Genomic DNA, 13,663 nt, shown 5'->3' on the forward strand with positions numbered 1-13,663 from the left:
TGCCATTACCAACGAGAAAATCCTGTCGCGTACGGCGTCAAACCCTTTTCACCAGACTCGTGTATTGGGTACACATCCGCCGCGGTAGGCGGGTATGCGCTACAGCTGGTTGATTCCCAGTTTGTATCGGCATACAAAGCGCGCAAGAAATGACATTGCTAATTGAAATGAAATATCGTTGAGATCGAAGCCCACATCGGCAAGGTTGACCCGACGAATACAAAGAATAAAAATCAGTATCCAGCACGAACCAAACACAATCTGCGTGACAGGTATATTCTAACGAATAGCTTGAACTGCTTACAAAATCGGCCATGTATGCGGGCGTAGTGTCGGTGCAACGTCGGTTGCGACTGCATTGCTGGTCATCTCAATATATAAGAATAGCATGAAACATTATATACGATACCTATATAATATCTTTGGCCATCAATTGGCCCTTGCGCCATAAAGCGCCACACATTATCATCATCATACCTATATAATAGAGGCGTCATGTCCGAATTACACCAATTGCGGTTCCAGTGTTACCTCTGCTTTTATATAGCACTCTAATGAACATTATATTTGTATCCCTATGATTCCGCAACATATATTCAAGCGTTGCTCGACCCCGGAGGAACACGCAATCGAATGCTATACGTATGAAACACATCTATTTCGCACCGTAAAGAGAACATCGATTCGATAAGAACTACGTTAGTGATGACTTTGAGGTAAGTATCATCACACCATAACTCACCCTATAAACGCCAGTGTAGAGAACGTTCCTGGAAATTATGGAATTCGTGAAACCGATTCCAACAAGGCGAAAAATCGGCCAATTTTTTATAGCACATGCATATTGCCATGATTACAACTAGTGAAATAATATATCACACTAATGACGACGAACGAAAACATATTTGCTCATTGTATAGCACGATACAGTACATTCTGCGGGGATAATATTTGTAGAGGCCGTGGTCGCACGTGCATGTTGCAGATTTGTGCAGTCGCTAAAATTCACTTTATAGGCAGCGCGTGCGTGTCGCATCACTGAATTTCCTTTTCAACTTATTGGGACACTGTTTTGTTGGTTTGAGTATTCCGTTTGAGTATACTTTGCACAGTCATACATTTAAGTGTGTCATCGGCGAAGTTGTGAACAGAGGAGAATAAACTTAGGCTAAACTGTTATTACTGCATAAAGTAGTGTTCCTACCTGAGAAAAGCTGTATTTCATTAGTTTAAACTTTGTGTAATGTTTATTTCTGCAGGTTTAATTAAACCTACAGGAATAAACATTTCACAAAATTCAATTGACATTGGTTGCATGCTTTCCAACAAATTGCGGTTCTTGTTTTTCCTTTATTTATTTGTCGGGCCAACCGTTTTCTGTTTGACGACCGACTACCACAAACGCTTTCACAATCCTGAGAAACATGAAATAATGTAATATATAGATTTTCAGAGTTCAGATTCCTAGACGATAGTGAATTCGTTGCGCGAAATTAAGTCACGTTCTTCAAGCGGCATGCCTACCCATAAATGATGAACTTGCAGCTTATATGAGTTGGTATTATTATTTTTGCTCTGTTTTACTCTATATCTTCACATGCTTCTTATCCTGATCAGTACAATTGCCGTACATATTTCAACGTACGATACGCCGCTGATCGTCAGTTCGTATCGTAACGGAACCATTCTTCACTTGTCCCTGCATGCTTTGCGAATGTGTCGATGTAACTCGCTGAATTGACTTGGTTTTGCTGTAAACATTGTTGCGCATTAGTGAATTTAATTATAGCTCAACATAATACTTATTCATTTTGATTTATTTTCAGACGTTAAAGGCCTTTCTTTTTTTTCCTCAGTATCGTGCGCGTTCAGGTTCAAGTTAAGACCTATCGAAGGTTGACCACGAAATATCTTGCGCAAGTGTCGAGTTAAGACATTTTCAATGAAAAGACGGAATATCTAAAGGTAAAACATATTTCACAGTGATCTGTCTGATCCAGTAAAATATTGGCACCGGTCCCCAAACTACAGACTAAAGTAACTGGACAGTTTGAGTCATTCGTATAGAAACGGAATGTCCTCAGACTGCTCAATGGACCTAGTACCGTGGGAACGTTGAGGTTAGCCCTAGCGTTTCAAAGAAGGAATTTCTGTCCGCGGGGGGAACGCGAAAGGCGACGCATCTTCGGAGAGGCAATATCCGGTCATGCATATTAGTGCTGTCCCTTCCTCGAACCCCACATACAAACCAGAGAAGGAGGTGCCTTCGCTGTTCACGAACACAGTGGCACAATGGCGCCTGTCGGGATCGTGCGCGCTCCGTAGTCACTCGGTTTGCGAGACGGCCGGCGCCAAGAAACAACGTGTCGGTCTTGTCAGGGTGGAGGCTGTTATGCCTGCGAGTCCACAGCGAACGGCCGTGCCTCTGAAAAAGGCAATCTGTGTCAAGGCCAGCCGCGAGCCCGCCTGACACGATCAACAACTCAACGGCGTCAGCACGCCAAGGCGCCTTTCTGTCGGCGCTTCTCTGGCGCCCATGTGCAGTGAGTCAGCGCACGTGCCAGCGAGCCCGTCGAGTAAACAACGGGCGTCTTCATGTCTGGGGGTCCGACGCATTGCGCAGCGACCCCATTGGAGGAGTCTGCCCTGACGACCAGCGGCGCTTCTGGTTAGACATTTGCGTTGGACCCGGTGCATATAAAATAAGCCCTGCGGCGCGTCGCGATCGGCGGTCCTAGGTGAAAGCTGACATGTGTGTCAGAGCGGACCCGTTTGAGAGCAGACCTATGTGTTAGAGAGGAGAGCTCGGCTCTTCGAGTCTCTGTCGGCCCCAGTGCCGAATTTGTAACGCCTCTGTATATATGCTGTACATAAACCTTGTTTAACTCACCGTCGTCTCGTCCACTCGTCTTATCAGCTCTGCGCAGAAGCAGTCGCGAGCTGAGAAACATACGCTACCAAACGGCTGGTGACCTTCCCGGCGGAGTTGGAAGCAGTGGCGCCTTCGGGACCGTGTTGGCGTCGCCGTCTTTCGAAACAGGGGTTGCAGCGGTGGGATTCGAGGCGCCCTTCGTAACGTCGTCGGTGGTGAGCTTCGCAACAGTGGTTGGCAGCTGCGGGATCGGCCGGCGTCAGCGACATCGATGCGGTGAGTGCCTGATGTTTTCCCCTCAGTTCACCAGACTACTCTAGCTCAGGTTATAGTAGTTTAGAGAAGGGCTGTGTGAAGCATTAGAGTGAGCTTTGATCGTTTCAAGCACAGTCGAAGCGCTTTGAAACCAAAGGTAATGCGGAGGGTGTAAACACGGGAGTGTGAAAATTGCTTGCGCGTCTTGCTAGTTGACTTATAGTGGGTACGGCAAGTAAATTGTTAACAGGGGCAAACAGCAAGAGGCTAGTGTGAACGATGGAGAACATTAAAGTGAAGGAACTCATAGAAATTTGTGAGGAACTCGGCATTACTTTGGGCCGTGCGAAACGAAAACAAGCGATCCTTGAGATCATGAAGGATGGGGGAGTGTCGGCTGAGGAAGTCGATGAGGCCTGGGTGGATATCAAAGCACGCCGCGAGGAGGCTGAAAGGCGAGAAGCTCGCAAAGAAGCTGAAAGGCGAGAAGTTCGTGAAGCTGAAAGGCGAGAACGCCGCGAGGAAGCCGAGAGACAGGAGCGCCTCGAGTTGAAACGAATAGAATTGGCAATACTGCAGTGTTCGCAGGCGCCTAGCGTAGCTTCTCCGACGACTCAGGTCAGCGGTTTTAGAATTCGGGACCAACTGCCACCGTTCGTAGTAGGCGAGGACATGGCGAAGTATCTCGTCAAGTTTGAACACGTCTGTGAGCGAAATGCTTTGGAGCGGTCTCTTTGTGCGCGGAACCTGTTAGCTCTTCTTCCCGGCGACGTGTCCGACGCGATAACTTGCTTGTCGAGGGAAGCGTTTGAGAGCTATGACGAGGTTAAGGAATTGCTCTTGAGACGTTATAAGTTGTCACCCGAGGCTTTCAGGCAAAGGTTCCGGTATGCTAAAAAGGGGAATGAGTCACACGTCGACTTCGCATTTCGTCTTAAAGCCGATTTAATTGAATGGCTCAAGGGCGAAGGTGTTTATGACGACCGCGATAAAGTGGTGGAATGCGTTGCATTGGAGCAATTCTACCGCTGCATCGAGGAGGATGTCAAACTTTGGCTGCAGGACAGACTTGATGAAGTACAGCTAAACAAGACAGCAGAGTTAGCTGAGGAGTATTATACTCGCCGAAAGTTGCATAGCAGGGCAGTGCGCGTGGAAAAGAATGAAAGGAAAGAGGGCTTTTCAAGGAAACCTGATCAACGGAAACCCGCTCCGCACCGTAATTTCAAGAAGGACCCGTCTCTTACGAAGGACAGTGTAGGGGAAGGGCAAACAGAAGCGGAGAAATCGAGTGAGGTTTCTACCACACAGGCATTTGAATCGGGAAAATAAACGGAAGCCGCTAATCTGCTACAACTGCAAAAAGGAAGGACATATCGCGAGAAAATGTCCGGAAAAGTTTGCCTTCGCAACAATCCGAGAATCAGAGAAAAACATGCGGTTGTTGGAGCCGTATCTCCAAGAAATTAGGGTGAATGAGAAAACGTGCCGAGCACTTAGAGACTCAGCGGCAACCATGGACGTTGTCCATCCTTCATTGGTGTCTCCGGATGACTTTACAGGAGAATGCGCGTGGATCAGGCAAGTCGCCGAGGAGCAGAGTGTTCGCTTACCAATCGCCACCGTTGTCATTGAAGGCCCGTTCGGTAAGCTTCGCACCGAAGCGGCTGTGTCTGCCGTGCTAAACGATCGTTTTCCTTATCTTTTCTCCAACAACTCGGAGCAGCTTCTCAAAGAGTAGGGCAAATCGTTCTTCCCCAACTTTGCGTGCATGGCCCTCACGCGATCGCAAGCGCGAAAGCTTTCGCGGAAGCTTGACCTTGTTCAATGCGGTGAACTCTCAAGTGACCTTGTCGGCGGCTCGACGGAGCCCCAGAAAGGAAATTTTCCGCGTGAGTCATGTGAGCAGTCACGCGAGGGGCCCGTCGCCGAAGCGACCGGCGCGGTATGCGTAGGGGGAGACGATATGGCGCCATTGAATCAGAGTGAGAGGGCTGCAACGCTCTCGCCTGTAGCGGAAAGTTGGAGCGAGCTGCCGAGAGTTGATCGAGAGACGCTCATTCGAGAGCAGCGTGAGGACCTCTCGATTGAAGCGCTAGTGGAAAGCCACAAAAATTGGGCACAAGTGCTGTCGAAGGAGCACTACGAGAAATCGGTGAAGAAACGCGCTTTTGAAGTTGATAATCAGGTAATGCTGCTGCAGCCGTCCAAAAGGAACAAGCTTGATGTTGATTGGGAAGGACCCGCCAAAGTATTATCGAAGCCTTGCGATACAAATTATGAAGTGAAATTAGGAAGGCGGCCGGACAAAATTTACAACTTGAAAGCAGTCGTAAATCAGCTGTTGAATGCATCAGAGGAAGAGGGAGCAGAAATTTGGAGTTCTAGTGATATATTCGAAGGAGGATCGCAAGTAATCTGGGAGCGGATAAACCTAGAGCCTAGGTTAAGTGAAGTCCGGAAGGAGGACCTGAGAAAGAGTGTATTGGTGTTTGAAGACGTGTTTTCGGACTGTCACGGAAACACGACGGTGATCGAACACGATACCGAGCTAACTTGTGAGGAGCCAATTCCTAGCAAGCCGTATCGTTGTTCTCCTGTGGAACGTCGCAAGTAAGAGCAGCTCTTGGTACCGCATAGGTATCGTCGCCTAAAAGTGACCGGTTACTGAGATGGAGCGTGGTACTCCGACAGGGCAACTTTGACGTTCGCTAAAAAAAAAAGAGAAAGCTATACGCTAATGCAGGTGCATTGAGCAGTGCGTCCCATCTTGTACCTTCTCAACCTTTCGGTTTCTCGCTGGCGATTCGGGGCAAAATTTTGACCTCATCACGATTCACGACCTGGGCTGAGCGCTCTCGTCCAGAGTGAGCTCAAGGAGCCAACTTTATGTTGTATTCTAATTTGTTACGTTGTTGTAAGTGGGAAAAATTTGAGTTGTCATTTTAAGAGTCTTGTGTCCCACATGTGCCTCTTGATGTAGAGGGAACGAAATTCAGATCGACACGTAGCTAGGTATATGTTGAACTATACTTTGTCTGGTGTTCTGTCGGGTACCGAGGGCACTTGCTCGTGTCGTGTGTTGTCTGTTGTCGATCCGTTCTTGGCAAGTTGCAGAACCATCGACAAGTGCTGAAACCGAAGGTGGTCACAAGAGACGAGTGAAGCTGGTCGACAAGTTGTGGCGACAAGCCAGTGGAGCTGGGATCCATCGTCAAGAATGGGATGTGTTCCCGGAACAGAGTCTGGAGCTGCATTCTCCCCATGGCCCTGGAGGCGAACCTGGAGGGATCTGGCGAACGAGCGCGCCTGTCATCCGAGCCCGTGAAAGCAGCTCGTCTTTTCGGCGCATTGTCTGGCGGCGGGGGTGCTGTTATGCCTGCGAGTCCACAGCGAATGGCCGTGCCTCTGAAAAAGGCAATCTGTGTCAAGGCCAGCCGCGAGCCCGCCTGACGCGATCAACAACTCAACGGCGTCAGCACGCCACAGCGCCTTTCTGTCGGCGCCTCTCTGGCGCCCACGTGCAGTGAGTCAGCGCACGTGCCAGTGAGCCCGTCGAGTAAACAACGGGCGTCTTCATGTCTGGGGGTCTGACGCATTGCGCGGCGACCCCATTGGAGGAGTCTGCCCTGACGACCAGCGGCGCTTCTGGTTGGACATTTGCGTTGGACCCGGTGCATATAAAAGAAGCCCTGCGGCGCGTCGCGATCGGCGGTCCTAGGTGAAAGCTGACATGTGTGTCAGAGTGGACCCGTTTGAGAGCAGACCTATGTGTTAGAGAGGAGAGCTCGGCTCTTCGAGTCTCTGTCGGCCCCAGTGCCGAATTTGTAACGCCTCTGTATATATGCTGTACATAAACCTTGTTTAACTCACCGTCGTCTCGTCCGCTCGTGTTATCAGCTCTGCGCAGAAGCAGTCGCGAGCTGAGAAACATACGCTACCAAACGGCTGGTGACCTTCCCGGCGGAGTTGGAAGCAGTGGCGCCTTCGGGACCGTGTTGGCGTCGCCGTTTTTCGAAACAGGGGTTGCAGCGGTGGGATTCGAGGCGCCCTTCGTAACGTCGTCGGTGGTGAGCTTCGCAACAAGGCATCGTGGTTAACGTGAACGTCTGCTTGAGCAAGCTTACGAACGAAGACGCTGTTCAACGTAAGTATTTTTTCGCACTCTGTCACTCAACCTAGATAGTGCTAGATTATTGAGGTGTTAATTACCACTTTCAAACTATAACCAAACGCATTCCGCATCGCAAAAGAAGCAATCCTGCAACCACTGATGATTTCAGTTTAGTCCAGAGAGAGCTGTAACATTCACTAGAATTTTGTCGGGAGAGAACAGTGATATTGCCTGAGAATATCGAATCACGGCACAAGGCCGTGGACAGCGCTGCGGGTCTGTGGCGCAGCTTGTGGTCGTGCCCATCCGAGATGAGGGCGCCTAAAGACTGATCGCTCTCGGGAAGCGCCTCGTATCTTCGTATTGCGCTTTCTTTCAACTTAGCACAGCACTGGCATAAAATTGCTCGATACTTCACAATTTAAACAAACACGTACATTTAAGGCCGCGCCACGCTGAAGGCAAGCCTGTCATAGCGGCAAGCCTGTCGTAGCGGCAAGCCTGCGTTCGGTGCTGTAGAACGTTGGCTGCGCGAAAGGTGTCTGAAATTCACGGCAATTAGGCTTCGCCGGGGCGGCAGTTGCATGAAACGCTGCAGCCTGGAACGCACACTCGCCATCATAACTTCCATGCTCGTCATGCGGGATCGCCACGTGAACGCCACGCGACACCACGAACGTGGGCTGGAAAAAAAAAGCGAAGGGGAAATTGCGAGAAGCAGACGACGCGGAGCCGGAGGGGACGGCTAATGTAGCCATGACAACCGCCACTCCTTCGTCGCTATGCGCGTCTGCCGAATAACGTCGCGAGTTGTACGTGCATGAACAACACCACCGGTGCACGGCAGCCTGAGAACGAAGAGACCTTGGTGTAGGAAAAATTATTTTTCTGACACCATAGAAGAGACGTAGACGCTTCGCAACGTGTTGCTCGAACACAAAGGAAAATCGCTCCGAAAGAACATAAATGTATGCACAAGACGAGTACTCGTCCTGTGTAAGCACGCGTGTTCTTCTGTGTGCCTTTGTGTTGGATCAGCGCGTTGAAAGTGTCGACTATATGCACAACTAACGAGCCCCTGATGCGGCCCTTCTATAGCTGTCAATGTCGAACGGCGCAAGGACAACCGCCGTGTCGATAGCGTGGCTCTGTATTCGTGAAAGTTTTTGGCGAAGTTTTACTGCAGCGCAAGAAATCATAAGGAAGTGTTTGGTTGCGCTTTTCATATTAAGAAACAAATTTATTTTTGTGGTATGGTGCAGTGAGGACGCGGTCAAATGCTAGAAAAAAGAATATTGACGCCTGTGATTAGCCAGAGAAATATTTAAATAAAGTAGTTGCACTCTTGCATGATATTTAACATAGGCAACCATGTGCATGTAAAATTTACAATTTTTTTCTGTAATGTCACTGAGTAGTTATGAATTTAAGCAGTCAAAAGTGTACGTAAGACATGCATTTATACTGGAAATATTACATTACTGTCATGGAAACAAATGCATTAAAAGAGTGCCAGATGTCACATTCCCTGCCAGAGCCAGGACACGAACTGCATTTTGTTTGTACACATTACAGCAACAGGCAAGATGCAATCCAATGCTGTCATTGTGCTTTCTGAATCCTAGAAATATTCAATATCTCTTCCATAGGAAAGTGTGAAAACTGATGCACCTGATGTTTCACATTTAGTGAACAAGCAAACACACCCTGTCATCGCTCGACAGAAAGATGAATTCAAGCCGGAGACGAGGCCCATACAAGCAGTATCTTTCAGATAGATCAAAGTTGGTAAGTAGACCCGAAAAGCAAGCTTGCATATTTATGTTAATGTGCTTCTTTAGAAGAAAGACCAGTATGTTAAAAAAATGGTGCCTTAACCACAGATTACTTCCACAAAAACACCAGATACGAAATAGTAGTGTGTCAAAGGGTATTTACAAAGAAACTCCACACATGATTCAAACCCGTGCACAGAGTGCCTCACAGAATTCATTAGGTATGTAGCACTGGTGCTTGATTTTTGGAGGCAACAGCTCTCTCTCCACAATTTGTGCTCATTTCCACTGGCCTGGCCAAAATATGGCAAAATCAAAACAGTCTGCTTTTAAGTACAACATGATAAAACAAGCATTTATCCTCTTTCTGTCTTCGTCTTTCATTAGCGGTGAGTATGTCCAGCTGTGACTAGGGAAGTTCTTCTGTAATGTTTCATCATTGCACACATAATCCTGCACTACTAAATGTTTTGTCCTCGCCTCAATTTACCGTATAGGAGTACCTTTGCCGTGGTTAGAACCAGTATGCAGGTTACAAACGCCACAGTAACGGTTAAGCCGGGGCTGCTTGTAGTTACGGTCTCCTGCTATTGAAACTAAACATTATACTATCGATTGATATGTGGGGTTTAACGTCCCAAAACCAACATATGATTACGAGAGATGCCGTGGTAGAGGGCTCCGGAAATTTAGACCCCTTGGAGCTCTTCAACGGGCGCCCAAAGCTGGGGCCTACAGCATTTTTGCCTCTATCGAAAATGCAGCTGCCGCAGCCAGGATTCGATCCCACGAACAGCGGGTTATAAGCAAGAGTACCTTAGCCACTGGACCACCGTGGCGGGGCGAAATTATACTACCACCAAAGCAGAATTATATTAAAATTTTTTTTCAAGATTATTTGTTGGCAATAGGTAACAAAATTTTTTTGTATCGAAGTCAAACCAAGGCATAAAATTTGTAATGTTTTTGAGGAGTACAAGTAAGACAGCTTTGCACTTTCTGCTTCAATGACATAAAAAAGAGGTGGATTGGGTATAGTAAATGACAGTGTTTTTGCAGTTAAGATATGGCATTTCAGTTTGTGTCAATACGGAGACAGTAGCTAAATTTTTGGGCAAAGAAAGCTTTTAATGAGTACTTTGAGCAAGCGGTAGCCACCATAAAAGCAAAGGAGGGTGTTGCAGCATACATCTCTGATAAAATAGGAAGTAAAAGAACATGACACTTTGTGTCAAAATACCTACGATAACTGGAATGGAGGAAACCCTTTTGAAAATATATCTTGTATTTACATAAAGTGCATTGGAAGGAAAACAAATGTGACATAGCACTGCCTTCTGCCTGCCATCACATATGCTTGAAAGGAGTGAACCTTTTCAAAGAATATGTCTTGCACTCACATAAAGTTAGCACAGGGACAGAGAATCGACACAAGACAGGTCTGTTTGTGTGTATCCTATCTGTGTCCTTGTGTGCCTGCGGAAATATTTCAAGATGAATGTGTTCCAACTAGGCCGAATCGGAGTTTTGCACAGAAAGTTTGCAGCGAGAAAAACCAACATGACATAGCACTGCTTTCAGCCTTCCGTCATCTAAGCTTGAAGCGGGTAAAAGAAAAAATCTGGCCAAGCTTGAGACTTATTACTAGAAAAACAAATGAAACCTTCAGTACCCTGTAGTTTTTATTGCTGATTACTGACTAAACCAACATTTCAAAAATATTTGAGACCAGTTTTTTTAAAGAAATTATAAAAGGTTATAACCATGCACAAAAATGAAGTGGCAGCAATTATCAATGATTAATCCTCATGAATAAAAATGGGAGTGAAAAATAGTCAACCGATTCTCCTTTAAAAGGCGCACTGAAAACATGCATGCAAACTGTAACATGCTTGTATGCAGCAGCACTTTTAAGACAGTGAAAGATTATTCAAAAAGATGTTATTTTAAATGAAAGAGATAAGCTCATAAACAAGTATGCCCAGAAATAGAATTGACCCACACTGCTTAGTCGTCTTCTCCCTGAAGTGATGTGTTCTGTCATTTTGATTGATTGATATGTGAGGTTTAGCGTCCCGAAACCACCATATAATTACAAGAGACGCCGTAGTGGAGGGCTCCGGAAATTCCGACCACCTGGGGTTCTTCAGCCTGCACCCAAATCCGAGCACACGGGCCTACAACATTTCCACCTCCGTCGGAAATGCAGCAGCCGAGAGTACCTTAGCCACTAGACTACCGCGGCGGGGCGGTGTTCTGTCATTTTCAAAAATGGTAAATTACAATTGAGCGAACTGAAAGTAATCGATATTAGCTGGTAAAACACCTCTGTCTCCTGCTATGTAGATAATACAGGATTTTAGTTCAGTGTACGCCCACGACGTGCTGTGCGCAGCATGCACGAAGTGTGAGGCTGCCTTCTATAGCATTACTGTGCACAACATGCGAAACATGTGCTTCATCCTGGGTCACCAGGCTTTCCTAGATGATAGATGCTATGAGCATACCCTTTATAACAGGGTGACGAGAAGTGTGCCACCATGTTTGATAAATACATTGAAAAAAAAAAAAGATTTTTTCCTCTTTTGTTTGTGAAGGTGGCCTAATGTCTAATTGTCTATTCCAGTTAAACCTATCATAGTGTAGAGAAAAAAATGCAAATCCATCGACCAATTCTCTGCCATTTACGACAGAATGTCCCTAGTATCCCTACTACTTATTTTTGTCTTTTGTTTCCAGTTTTCTGCCACCAATACTCTAACCGCCCCTCACTTCTATTGCGGGTATGTTCAGCTTTCCATTGCCATGCCTAAAACCCAAGACTTCATGTAGGCTATAGCCCAAGCATACACCTGGGTGTATATCTCCACATTCAACCAGAACATGCTGCATCATTTCCTTATCTTGCCCATAGCATACACATTGTTGTTCTTTACTAAATCTCACTTTTTAAAGCAGCTCAGTCTCACTTGAAACAGTAAGTGCTTCCCCTTTAATTCTTTGAAAATTTCTCCCTCCTTATTTTGATTTTGCACTTTAGGTATAGAGCTTTTTTTCTCCATTGCTGTCATCCAGTAAATCTTCTCAGTCTCTCCGACTTTTGATTTATAGCTATTTGTTGTCGTACCACTTACACTGCTAGCGGTATATTTACTGTTGAGCCTTCTAGTTTATTTTCTCCGCTGTGTGTCAGTGCTCTTTCTATACAAATAACGGAACACCTTCACTGCCCATCTACTCTTTTTTATATTCTTTGGCCTCTCTTCAAACCTTATTTTTCTCTCACCTCAAAACATTCAGCCTTTGAGTGTTGCTTTGCGCCATCTAATAGAGAAGATATAAGAATTAATGTTGGATGACGCAACACATAAGTCAAGGCATGAAACAAGCCTATCGTTTCCAACGAGGTGTAGTAGCTTGGCGTGTTGGAGCTAGCTGTATCAGCACGAGATCACAGACACGACGAAGAACAGCGCTTACTGCAAATCTAAAATTTATTGTTTTGCTACGGACATTTTGTAAGACAAAGAGAGAACCAAAGGGGATTGCTAAGCGCTAACTACAGAAATGCCCTTTTTGGCGCTGGCGTGCTTACGTGCCATGAAAGCTGCTTTTATAATGATGAAGAAGCCGAGAGGGCATAGGCGTGCGCAGGGCTCTCCTTCAGGTGGGCGAAGGGGGAAGGTTCCTTTTGGCGTTGCATAAGTGGTTGCCAGACTGAAAAAATGGTTGTTGCCAGATTGCCGCTAAATGTAGCGGAAAATTTTTTTCTTGTAGTTGTGGCTTTTTTGTAAGAGTTTGGTGCTATTCGCGGTGCATTTCTTGGCTGAAGATTTTTCTCCTGTAGTTGTGGCTTCTCCGTAAGAGTTTGGTGCTATCCGTGGTGCATTTCGCAAATGCATGAGCGACGCTGGCCGTTTTAATTAACGGAATGAACCGCGCCTAGCAGAAGTCGAGCGCGGCGCTGCTGCGCAATTAAGAGGCCGTTTTAACTTGCCAAAGACAACAAGCGCAGTCCTTGCCTTCCCCCGTCTGTGTTTTCTACCGCGCAGTAAACATCGATCATGAATCAACTGGCCCAATCGTCCACGTTGATTTGTAGGCGATCATTCTGACATCTGCAGGTTATACACACGTAAAAGCCATCATGGTTCAAAAGGATCACACACACGACGCCCCGTACACAATCCACAAATCCGCCGTGGTGCTTCGCGTCAACACTGGGTTCCTGCTTCGAAACTCACGTTGTCCGATTATCCTACGCTGTGCTCTGACTTAGAACCAGTCACAATCCACTGCACGTGTTCACTAATTGGCTTCAGGTTACCTAGGCTCTCAATCAAGGGCAATGCCGAAATTCACACGGGCTTCGTTCGCTGCCTGAACGGCAAGGTTCCTTTTGGCGTTGCATAAATCTGTTGCCAGACTTAGGAATGGTTGTTGCCAGACTACTGCTAAATTTGGCTGAAAAAAGTTTTTTTTGTAGTTGTGGCTTCTCCGTAAGAGTTTGGTGCTATCCGCGGTGCATTGCTTGACTGAAACTTTTTTTTCCTGTAGTTGTGGCTTTTCCGTAAGATTTTGGTGCTCTCCGCGGTGCATTTCGCGAGTGCTTGAGCGACGCTGGCCGTTTTTATTAATGGAATGAAC

This window comes from Rhipicephalus microplus, chromosome 10 (assembly GCF_043290135.1).
Source record: "Rhipicephalus microplus isolate Deutch F79 chromosome 10, USDA_Rmic, whole genome shotgun sequence".
NCBI classification, from domain to species: Eukaryota; Metazoa; Arthropoda; class Arachnida; order Ixodida; family Ixodidae; genus Rhipicephalus; species Rhipicephalus microplus.